This window comes from Furipterus horrens, unplaced genomic scaffold, assembly GCF_987537825.1.
Source record: "Furipterus horrens unplaced genomic scaffold, mFurHor1.1.pri manual_scaffold_2, whole genome shotgun sequence".
Classification (NCBI taxonomy): Eukaryota; Metazoa; Chordata; class Mammalia; order Chiroptera; family Furipteridae; genus Furipterus; species Furipterus horrens.
Window position 1 is genome coordinate 193915808 of NW_028327172.1, and position 21848 is coordinate 193937655.

General features: G+C 37.1%; 1 pseudogene; it reads right to left on the reverse strand.

Annotated features, from left to right (window-relative positions):
• Positions 1 to 20650, reverse strand: part of LOC150020225 (WD repeat-containing protein 19-like) — a 63078-nt pseudogene extending 42428 nt beyond the window's left edge.
• Positions 20651 to 21848: the final 1198 nt, after the last annotated feature.

Genomic DNA, 21848 nt, shown 5'->3' on the forward strand with positions numbered 1-21848 from the left:
GATAACTCTCTGCTTTTTGCTTGTAGCTTTTAAGATTCGCTCTTTATCTTTAACCTTTGGCATTTTAATGATGATGTGTCTTGGTGTGGTCCTCTTTGGGTCTAGCTTCTTTGGGACTCTCCGTGCTTCCTGGACTTGTATGTCTATTTCCTTTGACAAATTTGGGAAATTTTCCTTCATTATTTTTTCACATAAGCTTTTGACTTCTTGCTCTTCCTTTTCTCCTTCTGGCACCTCTATGATTCAGATGTTGGCACATTTAAAGTTGTCCCAGAGGTTCCTAAGCCTCTCCTCATTTTTTTCAATTCTTGTTTCCTCATTCTGTACTGGTTGACTGTTTTTTTCTTCCTTATGTTCCAAATCATTGATTTGAACCCCGGTTTCCTTCCCGTCACCACTGGTTTTGTGTGGATTTCCCTTCGTTTTATTTAACATAGCCTTCAATTCTTCCCCTATACATCTGCCATACTTAAGCATGTCTGTCAAGCCTGTGAGCATCTTTATCACCAGTGTTTTGAACTGTGCATCTTTTGGTTGGCTAACTCCTTGTCTGTTAGGTTGGCTATATCTCCTTGTCGCTTAGTTCTCCCATTGGAACCTTGATCCACTCCATCTTTTGGGCCACAATTCTCTGTCTCATCATTACAGGCTCCTGTGTTTGTTTGCCTCTGTGTCTTAGATAGAGCTGTCACACCTGTTATGTTGTAAGGGTCAAAGCCTTAGGTATTCTTCAGTATAGGGAGACCTGTTTCACCACGTTGTGGCGCTGTGTGTGGGGGAGGGGTCTGAGGGAACAAGGCTACTTGCTCAGCACTCACCCCTTTTCCAAGCACTTTTTCCACTTCCATAAGGAAGTGGCGCCCCTCTAGTTGTTCTCCTGACCATCATTCCCAGGGTGGGTGGGTCTGCGGAAGTTCTAGGACCGTGGGGCCCTTTAAACAAGCAGACTCTGCTGAAAGACTGGCAGTTTCTTCCTCCGCCCCAACCCCTACTGGTTTCCACAGTCAAAAGCAATGAGGCTCGATTTTCCCTGGCGCTGGGACGTGAGCTGTGCAGTCCGATCTGGTCCTGGGAGAGCTCCCCACGTGTTCCTCCCCACTTTTTAAAACATGTGACTGTGCTTTCTGCTGGCCTGCTGCTGCTGCTGCCACTACCACACTGTGTCCTCTCCGCCCAGGCTCCGCCCCTCCTATCTGTCTGGATGAGTATTTCTTCTTTGTATCTTCATTTGTCGGACTTCCATGAAGCTCGATTTTCTGGAACTCGATTTTCTGGTTGTCTCTAGTTTTGAGGTAATTGTGTTTCTTCTTAGTTGTGGAGGGAGACACAGTGTGTGTGTCTAAGCCTCCATCTTGGCTGGAAGTCTTTCCTATTTTATTTTTAAAAGTGCTTATCAAGTATATTCCATTTAAGTTTTATATTTAGTTTACATTAAGTATTTTAGGTTTTGCCATCAGTGTTAAGGGCAAGGAGTCTTAGAAATTTTCATTGCAAACATGTTCTTAGAGTGCAAGAAAGTATGGTTGACATATTCTTTTTTTTTTTATTCTCACCTGAGGACATTTTTTTTTTCCATTACTTTTAGAGAGAGGGGGAGTGAGGAAGGGGAAGAAAAGAAGGGAGAGAAAGAAACATTGATGTGAGAGAGAAACATCAGTTGGTTGCCTCCCATAAGTGTGTGCAGACTGGGGACATTGTGCGCTGACCAGGGACTGTAGATGCCAGACTGGCAATCACATGCACCTGGACCAGGGATTGAACCTGCAACTTGGGTATGTGTCCTGACAGAACCAAACCTGAAACCTTTCGTTTATGGAACGATGTTCCATCCAATGAGCCATACTAGCTGGGGCGACAGATTCATATTGGCTACAAAAGTCTTGTTGAATCTATTGACTATATTTTATATAAGCTTTCCTGGGAATTTGTAAATATAACTTACCAGTTATCACCACATGTAGCAGCTTTGTTAAGGGTCTGCGATACTGCGATACTGGTTAGACTATCTTTGTGATCATGAGCTTGAAATACCTCTTGGCCAATCTCTCGAATATGAGTGGAAATTACCACAAAAGTTCCACGTGAAAAACCAATCATGATGTAGCCATCCCCATACCTATAGGAACAAAGGCAATAATACAGTAAAAAGGGAAACTATCATTGGAAATTACAGTATATAAGCAAGTACCTTAAAACGAAGAAACTAGAGAATATATTTCATCAAGGGCTATGTGCCAGATACCATATGATAGGTAGTTACACATACTGAATCATAGTCTGTAATCCAGAAAATGTTACATAAAGAAGTGAAAATGATACAGGCAAATTTAAATATAATTAGTAAGGGAAAACTCATGGATATCTTTCTGTAATGATCTGTTTGTACATACCAACTATAGCAGACAATGTTGCCATAGCACTGCTTAAATTCCAGATAAGTTGTGCTATCTGAGTCATTGAGATGAAAAAGAAATAATGTTTTCTTGCCAACCACCATGCTTATCTGCGGGGGGGAAAAAACCAAGAGATTGTTAAATGACTTATTCAGTACTTCATGAAAAGAACAATAAGCAAATTCAAATATGTGAACCTAATTCATGAAAACAGGTCAAATTTAGATGTGTTAAATGCTATAATTACTAAGAGAACAATATAACTAAAATAATACAATTTACTAACCTATAATCTGAGAAGAATCCTTGGCTTTATACATATCTAATACATCCTTTAAAGTACACTAAAATAGCTAGGTAGAATAGCTATTTTAAATTCTCTATATCTCTCATTAGAGTACTGTGCAATACAGGACTGAAACAGTTTCATCAAAATTGAATTCATATTCAGAATATAGAGTCTTCTATCCTAAAAGGTCATTCTCCTTTTGAACCATCTGGGATGACACGTCCACACCCATGTGGATATGCTAGCTTGGCTTTTTATATCATCACTCTTTCCATCACCTGTTGGTCAATGTGATTAGACAAGTGTCCCTCTGTTATTCACACAAGTCAATACTTAACTGTAATTTTTAGTGGAGGGTGTAATTGTGCTGGGGAGAAAAAAGAGTGTATTACTTAGCTCATTAAGAGTGATTTATATATATATAAAGAGAAACACTGATATATTGGGATGACTAAAAAGTTCATTTGTCTTTTTCTGTAAGATGGCTCTAGTAGCGCTTAGTTGTCTTGAACTTCATTTGAAACAATTTTGTTAGATTGTATTGTAACAGCTGTCATATCAGCATGCATTTAAAAAAAAGACATCAAAATTTTTGAATTTTTGTGTAGCCATTTTTATATTGAAGATGAAAGAAAATAGTCAACATTTTTGGCATATTATGCTTTATTATTTCAAGAAAGGTAATAACACAATTGAAATGCAAAAAATTTGAGCAGTGTATGGAGAAGGTACTGTGACTGACTGAATGTTTCAAAAGCAGTTTGCAAAGTTTTGTGCTAGAGATTTCTCACTGGGCAATGCTCTATGGTTGGGTAGACCAGTTGAAGTTGATAGTGACCAAATAGAGATATTAACTAGAATAATCAATGTTATACCACGTGGGAGATAGCTGACATACCCAAAATATCCAAATCAATAAAGTTATTGGAAAGAATAAAAATGTGTCTTTTATTTTATGGAATAAAACTAAACGGACTTTTTGGCCAACCCAATATTGATTCTAAGAGTTATCAATTATAAGTCATTAGCAATTTAATAATAGCTTTTTAAGAAATAGAGACATTACTTCACTTAAATATAGGCATATTGATTGTAAAAGCTGTAGATTTTAGGGTGTTAAAATATGGCAGAGAAATGCATCTTAGGTATTAAAAAAAGCAGCTACAATTTCCAGAGCTCTGGTCACATCTGATAATGAAAATAAAAAAGTTATACAGAAATCAATGTCTGTTTATAAAGGTACCCCTACTAGCAACACTAACTGCAACAGGAAGATGTCTTCTTTGCTGTAATACGAAGTAGCCAGCAGCAGGAAAACAACTTCTAGTCCTACACTGGTTTAATAAGTGACAGACCATAATTTATTAATCACTATAGATTCCGAACCACCCAAGAAAAGGAGAGAGTACAGTCTACAAAATTATTAAAATAATCTGGGCATAAATTTGATTTTAATTCTCACTGTGTTTTCAGCAGCATAGGTTCGGTCATCGGTCATCATGGAAAACTGCATGTTGCTAGGCTCTGATCTCACCGGTGACTGTAGGAATGAAAATATTATCACCACAAATAAACCCAACATTCAAAGTCACTCTGAATAATAAACAGGTACCTCGCTTTAATTTCTGTTATATGTTGGACTAATAACGTGAAATTCCCACTTTTACAAATATCTAGAAATCCTGGATGACACACAATGGATAGCTCATTAAATGCATAGATAAGCCTGAAAGAAGGGAAGGAAAATTTCCAGGGACGTAAGTAAAGATCAAACTAAAAACCAAAGTGCGAGTAGAAACCGATGCTGCAGCTACACAAAGCAGCTGGTAAAAGGAGACAGTAAAGAAGTCTTTCGACTTGGGCTCAGCTTTGGGTCAGAAAAAAGTTGAAAAAGTTCAAATCAAAGACTTTACCTCCTATCCTCACTATGGTATGAATACTTTGAGTGGTCTAGAAACTCCCTGCAGTGTTTAGCAAAAACAAATCCAAAGCCTCTTTCAACCCTGAAAAAAATGTCCACAGCTAAGCCCTGCTGAATACGAGCTCACAATTCAAAATGAGAAAACTCACAAAGAAACAGTGCATCAAAAGCAAATGTTAGAAGGCCTAAAAATAACAGAATTATCTGAGAGAGAGATCATAAAATACTTTAAAAATGACTAAAGACATAAAAGGACTCATAAGTATGAGAAAAGACTTAAAAAACATCCAGACAGATTTCTACAACAACTACAAAGTACTTTCCAATAATAAAAAGTATAGTCATAAAACAAAAACTCAATGGGATAGACAGAAGAGCAGAGGAATTTGAAGAAGAAAATAAGTAAACTGATTTGAGGAAATTATCCAGGTTACACGAATGACAAAAACTGTAAGAGAATTAAAGAGATATGAGAAGGTCCAATATATATCTAGCAGACATTCCAGAAGGACAGAATAGAAAGGGCAAGAGGTAATATTCAATGAGATAATGGCTAAGAATCTTGCAGAGTTGATGAAAGACAGCAATCTTTACATTTGGGAAGCAAGACAGTCCTCAGCAGGATAAATAAAAACAAATCTACACAGGTAACACTACAGTGACCTACAGAATAGTCAAAAGTCAAAGCCACTCAAAGACCATACCAAATAAAGCAATACTTTTGATGTATATTTTGCTTACCAAATGATCTTAATACGTCAAATTCTGGAAGTACACTTCTTAGCAACCAGAAATGGGAAATAATTCTCTTATATGTAAATAACAGCTAAATGGTAGTGGCTTCCTGGGATGTTATATGGAAAAATATCGTAAGGCCATGTCTTGATTCAGTGGGAAAAAAAAAATGCCAGTGTCTAATGATTCTAATATGGATACCAGGGCAGGGAGCTCAAGCATTTGAACTATGTATCTATTATTCTAATTAGCCCCAAAATAGAATAATCAAAATTACAAAATTTCTTTAGCAAATATTTTTTTCAATAATGCCAGATTAATCTTCCCTAAGAACCACTTTAATAATGCTATGGTTCTATCCAGCATGGTTGAGTTATTGACTTCAGCTTAACTTTCAAAACTCTCCAGATATGGAAATAGACTTTCTTCTTCAGCCTGATTTCCTGTAAATTCTCAAAGCCCATACCTTCACCCAAGCCAATTCCGAGCAAGCCATAAACAAGCTATACATTTTTCCTCTTATCTTGGTTCGTGCTGTTTTGCTTGCGTTGAAAGACACCTGGTCACGTAGGCAGACTAAACTTGGCGGTTTCCCTGGCAGCAGTGAGGTGTGACCATATGACTAAGTTCTACTCATATACTGTGAATGGAAACAATGAATACGTCTTCCAGATCAGGTCCTTCACAAATTTCTTGCACTCTACTGCTCTTTCTCCCTTACCTGGGCTGAAATTTAGATGTGGTGTGGGTAAGCTAGTTATAATCATGCAGATGAGGGCAAAATACCCTTGACAATGGCAGAGCAATAGAGGAAAAAAACAAGGGACTCTGTACAACCTTTTGAGTCAGGGATACATGGATGATGTGCCTACTCTCTCTGCTACATGAGAAAAAGAGGGAAAAAACCCACCCAAACTACCTTATTCTTAGACCCCTTGTAGTTTTGCGTCTCTCTGTTACAATAGGTTAGCCTATACCCTGACTGAGATTACCTTCTGTCTTCTAACTATTCACAAATACAACTTTCATCGATCTCCTCCATCTCATAAATGTGATAGGACTTGTAAGCTCTACGACAAAATTTGGCAATCGCATGAGGCTATGTGTGTTTTATCATGATTAGTTTCATCTAAGATGGTCCTCAGTGATCCTCACACCTCCTGGTTTTTATGCCTTTGTTTAATCCCCTTCCCTGCCCTCGTGAGTGTGGGGCTGGGTCTAGTGATTCACTTCCAGAGAAAAGAATATGGCAAAAATGATTTTGCCATCAGGTTACTTGTGAAGAGACTGTGGTGTAAGCCTTGAATGCCTGCTAGCATCGTTTCTCCCGCAGCTATGTTGCAAGGCACTATATGGAGTGATCCACGTGGCAAGAAAATGAGGCAGGTTTCCAGTCACTAAATAGCCAGAGAGGAACTGAGCTTAACAACTCATAAGGAATTAAACTGTCAACAACCACATGAGTGAGCTCGGAAACAGATTTTTCCCCAGTCAAGCCTTCAGAATGAGATTGCAGCCTTGACTGATGGAAATATGAGACCTTAAGGCAGAAGCACTGGTTCAGCTGCATCTACATTCCTTACCCACAAAAACTGTGAAGCAATAAATGTTTATTGACTGAAACTGCTTAATTTTGACAGTAGTTTCTTATACAGGGATAACTAATACAGGGTTGTAGCTCATATTTTTTCTAAAGCATATTGCACAGTGTCATGTACCTAGCAGTTATTTTAAAAAATGTGTTAGTTCATACTGCTCTAGCCATATTAAATCATAAGCCAAGTAGTTTAAAGTGAAATGTTCCCATTGGTTAGATTATATAGCTATTGGTCACACAAATTCCTTAAAGGAGGAGCCACTGAAGATCTAATCAAATGGGAAATTTGAACAGCAGTAAAATTTAATCCTAAAATTACATGTAATTAGGGTTAGTCTAGAAATAATTTAACACGTCACTTAAAGGTATGGGCTGTAGAATTAGGCAGACATGAATCTGAGCCTAGTTATTAACATTTATATTATAAATATACATATATAAAATAGTTATTTCACAAATATACTGTCTGATTAACCAGAGTTGACAATCCATACTAATACTCAACAATGGGAAACATACAAAGAAGGAGATTTAGATAAGGTAGTCATATTACAGAAAAATATACTAACATATAAAGTTTTTGATGTTTAGAATATATTGTATACATATCTCACATAGAGATTTAACAATTTTATAGATTAGCTTGCTAGACAAACTTTATTTTAGGTAAAAATTTGAATATATCCGTCCACAGAGATGTTACAGTATTACCTGTCTTATTGTGTCACCTTCCTGATTACTAACTGTAATCATTTTATCTTCGCCACCTAAAGCAAGCAGATTTTCTGCATTCCAACATCCACATGTGATTCTTTTAGTATGTTTTCCTGAAAAAGAGATTATTTTTGTACAAACACATGGATTTCTCAAAAAGAAAAAAATTAAAAAATCTGTAATGTCAATCTGAAAGTCTAGGTAATACACCATGGAAATTTGATAAGGCATTTAATATACCATCGAATCAGTTAGTGTCTAAGAAATCTTACTTAAAACAGTTTATTACCAAGTTGTAAGTCTAGATAATGGTATATGAGGGTTATAATGTTTTCCAAGTTTTTATGTGGATATGAGCATAGGCTCTAAAATAAAAAGATATTCTACTCCTTGACAAGTTTATTTACCATTTCACCAAACCTGTAATGATAATGTCTCAAGAGAAGTAAATCCCAAAGCACTGAAGTTGTTGTTAGGATACCCACCTTCGTGGTGTGGTCGGTCACTCAACATTCAGAGCTTGGACCATGCATATACAGCTAAAGAACCCAGTGGTTCATGATAATACTGAGGTACAAATATGCACGCACCTTAGTGAGACTTCTGTTAAGAATTAAGCCACTAAGCTACAGTGATATTAAATAACCACTAATGTCAGGATTTTTTTTTTTTTTTTATTGAGCCTTCTTAGCCAGTGGAAAAATCACATGCTTGACATTGTGGGCATTTATTGAAAGTCCTGGATGGAATAGACAAATACTCAAGTCCCAAGGTTAATTAAGTGTAGATTCTGGAGGCAGACTGCCTATATTTGAATAAGAGGCTCGTCACTTAATGGAAAACCTTGGGTAAGCTACTTAACCTTTCTCTATTCCTAGTCACACCACCCACAAACTGGGTATAATGGTAGGAGCTATCTCATAGGGCTGAGGATCAAATGAGTTAAAGCACTTGGAAGTGTGTCAAGGCATGTAAGAAGTGCTACAGACGTGTTAGATATTTTAGCTGTTATTGAGAAGAGACCATGTTTATTTTATTCTTTGTACCCCATATAGAATCTAATACAGTGTCTATGCAGAAAGAATATGCTAAATAAACAGTCATTGAGTGGACCCCGAGGCAGGTGTGTGCCTGGTGCGTTAGAGGACAATGGGGCTGGAGAAGGGGAAGGAAGGAGAGAAGAGTACGGGGTGGTTTCAGACACCCTGCAGAAACCAGGTTACACAGGGCTTGGCTGGCCATTGTGAGGACTTCGGTTTGACACCGGGTGAGATGGAAAATGACTGGAGAGTTCTGAGCAGAAGGCTCACTCTGGACCATATGGTGAGAATATTCTATAGATGGGCAAGAGATGATGCAGGGAGACCAGTCATGAGATTGTAGAAATTCAGGTGGCAGATGTTTGAGGCCCACACCATGATGTGCTAAGAGGCTTGATTCTGGGGATATTTGAAGGTGGATTGCACAAGATTTTCTGGAAGATTAGATATGGAGGGTGTGAGAAAGAGAAAAGCCAAGGATGATGCTAAGGTCTGGCCTGAAGATGTAAAAGGATGAAATATCATCAATGATGAGAGGAAAAGCTGTATGTAAAAACGGTTTTGGAGATATTAAAATCTGAAGTGTTTATCTGACCTCTCATCAAAGATGTTGAGTAAGCATTAGGATATGAGTCTAGAGTTTGGAAGAGATAAATAGGGGAGTCGTCAGGAAAATACACGGTATTTCAAATCAAGAGACTACAGTGCAAAAGTAAAGGGAACATTCAGGAAAGAGACAGAGATACAGGGTATTTTGCTGGTCACAGATGAGTGGGCCTGCGTGCTACACTGGAACTGGGCATCCAAAGAGACAGGTATTAGGAAGGGAAAAAGGAGTACGTGAAGAGAGGTGGAAAATGTCAAAGACAAACTTCCTTCTATATCAAGAAAAAGAGAAGACTATCTCTTCTTTCTCCTTCCTATATATCTCAAGACCCTTTTGCTTCCAGTGCTCAGAATTCAGATTAACCTTAACATCAGTAATAATAGTTAACACATTTTGTGTGCTTACTTATAGTGTTCTGGGTACTTTACAAGTATCAAACTCATTTAATTAAGATTAACTCATAGTTAATATACTAAGGTAACTGAAGTTTGAACCATGTCATTGGGAGACTGGTAACAGTTAAACTATAGTAAATGAAATTCACGTGTATGAGAACTATGCAAAGTGAGAACTGCCTATACCTGGTCTAGTTCAAGGGAACAAATCAGTGCAAGATAAATAAAAGGGAACAGGTATTTAGTTACTGTAAACACTGACAGATCATGCTACCATGTAGTAGGTATCTAAAATGCAATGGCTAGGTTTTAGGAAAATAAGTTATTGAAAAGGAAAACAGCAGAGACTCAAATCACAACCGGCTCTGCAAGAGACAGCTATATATTTAACCTAAGATATGTAATTAACCTGAATCTTTTCAGACCCATTTTACAGTTCATAAATAAGTCTGAGAGCAGAATCAATATTCATATTAAATACAAAGATCACATATAAAATCATGTGTGTATGACAAATACCTGATACAAAATAATCATGCTTTGACAAATTATTTTCTTATAAATTTTAAAAAAGATTTTATTTATTTTCAGAGAGAGGGGAAGGGAGGGCGAAAGAGAGGGAGAGGAACATTGATGCATAAGAGAAACATTGATCAGCTGCCTCTCCCATGCCCGTAACCGGGGATCTGGTTCACAACCCAGTCATGTGCCCCGATCGGGAATTGAACTGGTGACCTATCAGTTTGTGGGATGATGCCCTACACACTGAACCACAGCAGTCAGGGCACTGACAAACTATTTTCTTAACTTCAAGTGTCAAAATAACTTGTAGGACACACCTGCAGATGAAGTGGGACACAGAAAACGCCTAACTGAAGTCAAATCAGCTAATTTATATGATGAAAGTTGATATTTTGTAACTCAAAATTTTTTAGTCTAATTTTCAAATGAATCGGTGAAATTACTGCTTAGCTGTAGCATTAAAAATATTATTATAGATATACATATATGTGAAGATAATTTAAAATGACCAAGAATCCTTAAATGAAAGGGACTTCCTCAGGTAGTCTGTGGGTATTCTTTTCTCCAGAGTTTAATTCCTTCATTAGCAGTAAATTATACGGTTTCTGGCTGTGTGGATGTAATTTAGCCACTGGTTTCACCATTCACCAGCATGATGTTACAGTAATTGAAAAGAATCGATACTGTTTCCTCTGGTGTATTCAGAGGACAGATGCTAAGTGACCAGGGGTGAGAGAACCAGAGACTGAAGAGCCAAGATGGCCAAACAAGGAACAAACACCTTCTGGTCGTATACCCTGAGGCAAATATAACTCACAGTCCACAGCTGGAGTAAACTGGTGTTTGGAGAGAATGAGGGGTCAGAATTAGGAACCTGGATATACTCTGTCCAAGCGGTCACCAAATGTTTTCATCCACCTACAATGTGTTGATACACATATGAGCTATTCCATGTCCAGAGGTACAAACTAGGTGAGGGAGGGACAGAGAGAAGCCATGTCATTAATGTACTGGTGTCCAAAGACAAAGGCTGACCTTGACCTTAGAGCAACTATTCTGTGTAGCCTGGGAAATTCTTAGTGGGTGGTGAAGAAGAATCTTCTAGTTTAGCTATATGCTAGGCTTGACCAGGGGTCTTAATACCGCAAAAGTTCCCTTGCAATATCAGGAAAACCAGAGGCAGTAAAATTTACATTTATGTAAATCCTCTCAAATATTTAGCAGTGTTTTCAACCATAACCTACCAAGAACAGGAATTTTTCGAGATGTCTGATGATTATAAATAAGCAAATTTCCTTTAACACTTCCAACAGCCAGGACACTTCCAATTTTTGACCAAAGAAGAAAAGACATTTGATCCCTGTAACATTAAGATATAAATTACTGAACAATTCATAATCATAACCTCTAAATCGTCCTTTTAAGAAGTACTTCATAAATAATTTTAATATCTATTTAGAAGCCGAAGTAAAAAGTTACAACTTATTGCTTTATACAAAGACTAAATACTAAAGACATAGTATAGTCAGTTAGACTTGAGATACAGATGTATAATGAATATAGACTTCAATTCAGTCATAACGGAACCTCAAGTTTCATGAGATGACATGATGGAATGGTTATTAATTCGTCTGCTAATGACAGTTGTAACTCTAAATGTGGTAAGAATCTTAATGGATAATGACAGCCTGTGCTTTAAAAAAAGTAGGATCCAATAACATGATATATTAAATTGGAAAAATATTTGGGAATTCATTAAGAATATATTTTTTTCCAGCTCTGTCACTATTACTAGTAGATCAAAAGGAAGTCAAAAGCAATCTGCCTACTACCAGTTCTTATGTGCATTGTAGGACTCACACAATATAATTCCCTACTAAAGGCAATCAGGATTCCTGATTCTATATATTAAGGCATGAAATCACAATGGATCTAGAAAACTGGTTCTAAAAATGTAATCCCAGACCAGCAGCATTACGTGGGAGTTTTAGAAATGCCAGTTCTCAGAATCCACCCCAGTCCGAGTGAATGAGAAACTCTGGGGGATGGTGCCCAGCTATCTGCATTTAAAAAAAATTCTCACCTGAGGATATGCTTATTGATTTTTTAGAGAGAGAGGAAGTGGGGAGGAGAGAGAAACATCAATTGCTTGCCTCCCATTCTCACCATGACTGGTGATCAAACCCACAACCTATTTGGTGTATGGATGGGATGATATGCCAACCAACTGAGCCACCTTGCCAGGGCCCAGCTATCTGCGTTTTAATAAGCTTCCCAGGTGATTTGGATGCAGCTAAGCTCTGAGAACCACCAATCATAAGACTCTTTTCAGAAAGCAACACTGCAAGTAAGTTGAGGGCAGTGATAAAAGGGCAAAAGCATAAGCTTAAAGGAGCTTTGTCTGGCTAAGGAGAATTTGATCATTAAAAATTACATATTTAATTCAAACAAGTTGAGTTTGTGAAAGGCCATAAAACCACGATCATATTTGGAAGACAAAAATTCACTGAAAGTATATGAGAAGTTAGTTATATTAATAGATGAATATAATAAAATGTTTAGTTTAAAATTTGTTATAAGGAAATATTACATATCAAGATATTAGGTGTCTTCTACTAAGTATATATTATAAAAGATAAATATGAGTCCTGGCCAGGTAGCTCAATTGGTTAGAGAATTATCCCAACACACCCAGGTTGGGAAATTGATCCCTGGTCAGGTCACATACAAGAATCAACCAGTGAATACATAAATAAGTGGAACAATAAATCAATGTCTCTGTCTCTCTCTCTCTTCCTTTCTCTCTAAAATCTATCGATAAAATTTAAAAAAAAAAGATAAATATGCATTTTTCTCTATTTGTTTAAATAGGTGTGTCAGCCATGAGAATATGCCTCTCAGATCTCCAACTACAAAAGTGAATTGATCACGGCCCCAGCTGGTAGGAACTGGAATCCACCACCTCAGTGTGCTGGGGCCATGCCTTCCAACGGGCTGCTCCCGGACAATGACTGAGCCTGGCAGGGATATTGCTGAGGCCTGTTCCTGGGAGACACAGGATTCCTTTCATGGGTAGCTCTAGCTTAAAATCTCTCCACAGGCCTAGCTGACCTTTCTTAGAAGTAGGGTGCAGTTTAAGAAGTTTCTACCTGACCTTCTTTCCTTCCTTCACTCCTTCACATGGGCCTGAACATGTACCATGGTCTGATGACTGTTCTAACCTCTTCCTCCCCACTCTGGGTTCCCTCACAGGCATTTCCTGTAATAAATCTCATACATTTAAACTGGTTTTGAAGTCTGCTTCTTAGAAAACATGAGCAAAAAGAAGTGTGAATGGCTAAACGGTACCAGAGAGAAGAGGAACGGTATGACAAGAACGTCTGATCAGCAATGCGGTCACATATAGCAAGAGTAGTGTAACATGAGTCCATCCAATAGTTTATTATTACTAACAGTCACACCACAACCCACTAGAAGGTGAGTTAAACAATGTATTCCAAAAAGATCAGGTAACCAAATGTCCTCAAAATTGCTAACACAACAGACTCCATTTCTTCTCTTAGGAGATAAGGCCTCTAGAAGGCCCTACAAATTACAATTAAGAGACTAAGGCATACATAAGTTTCCAATAATGCTAACAAATCAGGTCGATGTGTATGCATTAAAATCATATGTATTTCTTGGCCAAGCAAACTTAGAGAATATATTATTCTAGGGAAATGCACCTGGATACAAAAAAAGAAGAGGTGCATCCTATGTGAAGGGCCCAGGCTTAAAAAGGCCCTGCGCTATGACAACTGAAGATTAATTAGAAACAAGGCTGAGTAGGATGCCTGGTGCGCAGGTCAAAATGGCCTTGGGAGAAGAAACCATGTCCCGTGATCCAACCAGAATTAACTGGTTCATGAACCAGATGTTGTATTTTAGAGTTTTCTCTGGAAAGATTGCTGTATCCCTAGTACATAATAGTTGTAAGCTTAGGTTGAATCAGGGTAAGTACCACTATAATCCTAAGAAGGTATAAAAATTCATCTAGTAAAAAGAAAATACTGTAAATTCAACCCACTGTATTAACATAATAATTTCAGATAGTTAAGTGGCACTGTAGTTAACTTTTGTAATAATTATATTTGAGACCGTTTTGTGTACTATTTATATTGTTTGAAATGCTCAAAAGAATCAATTCTGATTGAATTTGTAAACAGAATATAAGTTGTTTGAGGGAAATGTAATTAAGTTTGCAAAATATATTTAAGAAAATCTGTTAGTGTAACAGATTGACCATTAAATAAAAAACAAATAGTGAGTATAGTTTTGTATATACAAAAGTCCTTTAGGCATTAAATATTAATATCAATAGTAAAACACCCCAAATTTTACCTTAATGGTAATCACAACAACATCTACCATTCACTCAGTTCTTATTTTAATGCCTGGCTATGCCATGAAATCAAACATCACAACAACCCTAAAACAATGTGAGGAAATTAATCTGTGGTAAGCCAGGCAGCAGGAGGCAGAGGGCTACATCAGTTAGAAAAATACCTGGGATCAATTACACATTTTTTTCTACGTGAGGATGTGTCCTCACTGATACTGAACTTGGTTAAAGAACTAGCACTTGATATTTATAAACATCCTCTTAAATGGAAGCACAAAGAACATGTAAACTCTTTCGGAAAAGGGATGTATATCCAAAGTGTAAAAGGACAGAACAAGGAATGAAGGTTCTTAGACCTTATGTTGGGCAGACAATATCTTCTGTGGGTGCTTGCCCTGTGTACCACTTTGGTGGGTCAAGGGAAACAGTGCTAAGATTACATTTGGTCCTGTTCTGCATGGACACCTTGCTTCCTCTGGGTTGTTATTCCTTGGAAAATAAACTGGGAGCATAGAGACTAATATTATGGTATGTGTGGGATCTCTTCCTGTCCACCTGTGGGCCACATGATGCCAGGAGGCAGATATTACTTTTATACCCACTTAATATAGATGAATAAATTGAAGTCTAGAGAGAGGTTAAGAAACTTGGTAAAAATTGCAAAACTTAAGGTGTAAATACTGACAAGTTTTTCTTTTCCAATGGGAAAATGGAAATGGCTTCTATTTTAGCAGAGATCTGAAATTTATTGTCTGCTTGATTTTTTCCACTTGAGAATTGCCCAACCTCATCCCACTCCTCACTTGGTGGAATTATCAATTCCATGGTCCTGCCTACTCAGAGACCTTTTGAGGAACTGCTTGGACACTGGTGTTGTAATGGGAGCACGGGAGTATGCTCTTCTCTGGCATAACTTGCTCTGAAGAACGATATACAAGTCAATAGCAGCCAGCAGCCATGGAGTGTCTGACTTAGAATGGATAACATTCAGAGACAGGAAATGCAAGAAATAGAGTCTTAATTGCATCATAAGGAACCCAAGGTCCAGCCCTTCTGTAGCCAATCCCATCTCCAGATTTTCCCAAATACGTTTGGTCTCATCTTTGGACTTATCAGTCTGTTTCATCAAAAACAACTTTTTAAGAAGCTATATATATTTTTACAATTATAACAATTATATTCTAATGGGCAAAATCAAAAGGACTACATATATGACAGGATGAATTTTTTTCTTTCATAAAAAATAACTCATCAATGTGTCTTTACAATGAAAGTAGTAAGTATTGTTAGCATCAAACCTACAAATAATATTCCCTAGTGAATATTTAAAAAATGAAAAAGTTACCCTTACCTCATGCCACTGTCTAACTGGCTGGTTTTATTTGTGTTGGCATCCCATAGATAAATGCAACTAGACTTCTCAGCGATCACTGCTAGGGTATCTCCATCTTTATCCCAATCCATAGCAACACAGGTACTTTTTAAAAGGAGAGGAAAACATCATTATATATTCTTTTAAAGTAGAGGAAAGAAATTGAAATACTCACCTATTTGTGACTTTCTTGTCTATAACAATCAAGCTATTTTGAATAGGTCATAAAATTTCTAGAGTCAACTCACTACTCATTGCATGGATAATACTAACTTAAAATTTTGTTGTTGAGAGGATGGAAAATTTTTTATTTTATTTTAAATATCACTTTCATATGCTGTATTAAGTACGATTATACCTAATAAGTTAGCAGATTTTCTTGGATCCTCTAAAGGATCTGGCCTTTTGGTAAAACACACTCATCAAGCACCTCTACAAATGAATCCTATCTGGACTCAAGAGGTCATTTGATCAAGTTTTGAAAGGTTACTTCAGACTTATAGAAAGCAAAAGAAGGTACTGAAATATTATAATGAAGTCATATTTAGTAAACTGTGTGTTCAAGGCTGGGTAGCTGAAGTATTGCAAACAATGGAAAGACTGAATTCTGAAGTGGTGAATAAGAAATGTTATTTTTATTTTATATCTTAATGGAATGAGAAGAGTGATTCAATTGAGATGACAAATGAAACACTGCTAAAATAGAAAATGCTCAGCTTAACATGGTTCTTACTATTCAAAATTATTCCAAAAATGTTTATTATAATTAAAAAAATTCCTTGAGGATGAGCCTTTCTTCTCTGATGCTATTTTTCATTTTGACAGTTTTTGTTCTTGCACGGATTCACATTTAAGACAGCTGGGAATTACTTCAGTTATTCTTCAAACTGTTAAAATATGTTTTGAGATCTAAATTTTCTATAATAGTCTCAGAGACTTGGGAAATATAAAAGAGGAAATCTTTCAAATTCTTTTTAAAATCATCTGTCAATTACAGACAACATATAAAGGCATTTTATTTATCTGGAGATCCTTTGTCAGTCAAACTCAACTATAATGAACATAGCAAAAGAATTCAGAAGTATAAAAAAATGAGGCCATTGTGTAACCAAAATAGATGTCGCAGAGCTTATGTAATAAAGATCATATAATTTATTCAAAAGATTTTTCTAAGTGCCTCCCTACTTTATTTTAGACATAACTATAACTACCTTGACATCTGTTTCCCAGAATATAGAAAACAGAGGAAACAATTAAGAGCAATGGGGGCATCAGGTGGGTAGAGGCAGAGCAGGAATTGGAAAGGCTGTTAAGAGATTTGCAAAGGGGGCAGCAATCAACTACAGAAAGATGTGGATTTTAAAAGCATGGCAGCATAAGACCATTGAGGTGAGAGTGTCTATACATCTTAATAACCACTGCGACTATCAGTAAAAATAACTAATGCCAGTAATGATTACACCAAATCATTAAAATGATTAAGTTATACTTAGTGTAATCTAGACTGATTTCCTGAATATAGATAAAATAAATTTGTTGTCCTTTAAGAAGTATGTGAAAGTAACTATTTTTCAAAAATTTATTAGACAGGAGATACTACAGTGATACAGGCTTATCTTGTCTGCCCATACACATCTAAGGCATGCTTATAATTAAATAAAAATTCTTCCATATGAACTCATTTGTAATCCTGCCTTTAAGTTTCCCTGTGAATGTATGGGTGTTTCTAAACTCAAACTTGTATGCTATTTATTTACATATTTCATTAAGTACTTATGGTATAAAAAAGAAACCTGTTTGCAAATGGAAAAACCAAAAGAGGAGATGCAGGTTATACATGTTATAAAATTCTATTTTATTATGGTTTTAAGACAATACTTTTTTTTTCTCTTTTAGGCAACAAAGCTTGAAAAAGTTTTTGATCTACCTCTGTACTTACCCAGATAAGTTAATTTCACTTCTTTTTTGACCATGGCGATCAAAGATTTTCACAATATGATCAGCTCTAAAAAGCAATTAGAACACAAAAATACGATTTGATGGTTTCTTTTTCTTTATCTCCCTATATATATAAAAAATTTAGCTGCCATACAAATGCTTTCAATGTCCACTCATCATAGTTTCATAATTTGTATCTAAAAAGTTATTTCCAGGGAAAAGGTTCCATGAACTCTGATGTTTACAGAGATGAAGATATCACTTTTCCCACCATACAACCATCTCACAACAACTGCTACTGAATAGATGGTGTGGTTACATGAGCATACAACAATCTGGAGTCAGGACGACTTAGGAAAAACATTCACTGGTGTCTTACCCTGTTACTGCAAGGTAGTTTCCTGACGTTTTTTGCCAGGTAAACTGAATTGGTGTGCCGAGCCAACTCTTTTCTAGCAGTGAGAAGACACGCTAAAAAAAACAAACATATATTTATATTTCAAACATATAATTAAGGGTTAGTCAGAAAAGATGCCAAAATATGATCATGTAAATAGTAGAATTCAGGATGGTGAAGGCTCATTTTAGGGCTTATCCAAAAGAAGTCAACACTATGACAAACAACATGATTAATCAATCAACAAAAGAAAAAAATCACAACCCAATTGATAAAGTATGGAACTCAATATATCGGGGAGAGTTTATTATAAAACATTTTTGCTTATGAAAATTTTTAAATATTAATTTTATAAAAATGTATAAGTTTCACATTTTACAGATGTTTAAGATTAAAATAATTTAAACCTGAATTTGTCTAATTATTAGCATGAATTCTTTGGGATTAAATTTAACAAAACTGCTATTCAAGAAATCTGAACTATGATAGAAATACAAAATGGATATACTTCATTCAAAATTATTTTCTTCCTTTACCCATCAGTTATATTTACTTCATCAATAAGTGTGTTTAGTTTGGCTCTTGGACAAAGTATCGGTCAAAAAATCATTCTTTCCACTTAAGACAATCCCGAACTGTGGTTATGGAAGCCACAAACATGTGGACTTGAAATGTGGGTAGAACAAATTTAAATATGCTGTAAATAAAAAATACATATTGGATTTCAAAGACTATGAAAAAGAGAATGCAAACCATCTCGTTGATAACTTTTGTATTGATTACATGTTGAAACGATAATATTTTTGATTTATTGGATATATTATTAAAATTAATTTTATCTGATTTTTAAAAAGTATTTTAATGTGGCTATTAAATTTAAAAAATTATATTGGCTCACATATTTATATCAAACAGTGCTGATCTAGAACACCTAGGAACACAGAAGAGAAATGAAAAAAATTTAAATATTAGGTTAAATTACAGATTAAACAATGATGCTCGTATCTAGGCATATGAAATTTACATACTACTACAGGTGGCTTAAATGTCTCAGTGGCAATTCTTCCAATGCTCAAAATTAACCACTAATCAATAGGTATTCCATATGTTAAAAGAGATGAAATCCACCACTATTGAAAACAGAAGTGCACTAGTCACAGGAGCATCCAATTCTGTGCAGCAGGAGGACACCAGTGAAGAAAAAAAGAGTATAAAAGCATCTTACTTTTACAACTTTGTGACTACATTGCCCTGGAATTCCTTCATGCAAATGAGGGATCCTTAAACTTGAATTTCATTAGCTTCATGGTAGACTTCCATGGGATCTTACATATTATTTTTCTTCAAAGGAGCTATATAGATGCTCCACATAGAGTGCAGTGGAAATGGTGCTAACTTCACAATCAGAAAACCAAGATTTAAATTTTGCTTCTTACATTACCTGTAGGGCTTAGAGTAAGTCGCTTAAATTGACTCAAGCACAGATTTCTCAATTTTAAAACAGGAATAATAATATCTCCCTTCAGATACTTCACAAATTGTGAAAAGCTTTAAATATGAGTTGTGGTTACTGGTCTGTCAATTCCAATTTCCACACTAAAAGCAACGAGAACGCATTAGGACGTATAAAATAATTTTTAAATTAAGCTTTCCATTTCTTTGTCGGATCAGAGCACGGGGCTATTGCTGTGGGAAAGAGGAAAGGTGAAGGAGCTGTAGCCAGTGACCCAAGAGGGGGTTTCACCAAAAGCCCACGCCTGGAAACCATGCGTGCAGAGAATGACGCTCTTCAGCATCTAAATCTGTGCAGATTTCTCCGTGAACACTACACTTGCCACCAGGTGATCTGTAAATAGTACCAATCACAGGCTTTTCACTCTGTTTAAGGAGCTAGTCAGTTGCGCGGCTTGCCAGGGGCTTCGCTGCAAGAAATGAGGCAGCTCGTGACACCCGAACGAGTCAATTTTATCTCGACCCTGCAAACGCAGTCACACGACTCCTTCCTTCCGCGGAGTGAAGTTCGGGGTCTCTTCAGCCCCAGGCTGCTCATTTCCGGCCGTGAGGGGGTTCCCTCTCACCGCACCACTTCAACTCCACTTTATTTTCTTTCCTTCCCCCTTGCTCCTTCAATTGCGCCCCATTTTCTACCTCCCTGGTCGCCCCTCACCCCAGTCCACCACGCACTCGGGAATCGGGGAGAAGGATCACACACCCCTATCCTCAAAGTGACGCTTTGCGGACTGAGAGAAAGGCTAGTGGTCCGATCCTCCCGGGGCTTGTAAGTTACTTACCTTCATCTCCAGGATAGAGCGGTTGGGCGATCCAGCAAATGCGCAGGCGTACTTAGTCTCCTCCAAGAAGGCTACCGCGTTCCCGTCACCCAGGAGACCGCGCGAGCCGTGACCAATCAGCGAGTACCAGCTTAAGGGCGGTGCTCCGGGGAGGAGAGAGGGAGACGTGCCTTGGGATCACGTGATGCCAAGGAAACCTGGTCCAGAGTTTTCTGTGTCGCGAGGCCTTGCTCGGTCTCGGCTTCTTGGTTGGGCACTGATTGGATAAGATCTGAAGACTGGCCTGGGGGAAGCGGGCTCTGGGAGCACTGCGTGAATTTCGGCCTCCGAGTAATAGGAGTCCCCTGGTGGCTCGGAGCACGGAGAAAGGCGCTGAATGCTGTATAGGAAGAGGCGGGAATTGGCCCTTGGGGGAAATATTTGACACACTCCACGCAAAGTGGGCTTGGATGAGACCGACCAGGTGTCATCTCTCTATTTCCCCCTTCCAGGTTTCTGGGCTAGAAAGGATGAGCTGTGACAGTTTATTCTCAGGCTTTAAGAAGCCAACTAAATGAGCCAGCTATAGTGGGCAGGAAGAATGACCTCTTAACCACTTTGAGTGGCATAGAATAACGGATTAAAAAAAAAGCATGTTCATATTAACAGACACAGAAAAAAAGCACATACCTTTAATTCAACACGCATTCGTGGTAACGGACTGGGAATGGAAAGAAGGAAACTGAGGAAGATCAGCTACAAAAACAGCAACAAAAAAAACATATTAAATGCCTTCCCTCTAAGCTTGGAGGAGGGGGAATGTTTCCTGACTCATGAATGTGCTGTATCTTTACATTTACTTTCTTTTATAATTTCTTTAAACAAATTTTGTAATTTTCAGTATACAAATCTCTTATTTTGTTCAATTCTAATGCACTCTGTTTTACTTTTGATGCTGTTATTATACATGGAATTTTTAAAAGTTTCACTTTTGGTTTGTTTATTTCTAGTGTAGAGAAAGGGAATTGATTTTTTTATATTTATCTTGTGTCCTGCAAATTTTGCTCAACTTGTTGATTTGTAATAATAGTTTTTAATGGATTCCTTGGAATTTTATATATTTTATTTTTCCTACATCTGCAAATAGAGATAGTATTACTTATTCCTTCCAGTCTGGATGGTATTTAGTTCCTTTTCTTAGTGAGAGTGGAGATCCTTTTAGGAATCCTAGAACCCACTGATATGCTGTACCCATTGTTATCTTTTTTATTGTGTTA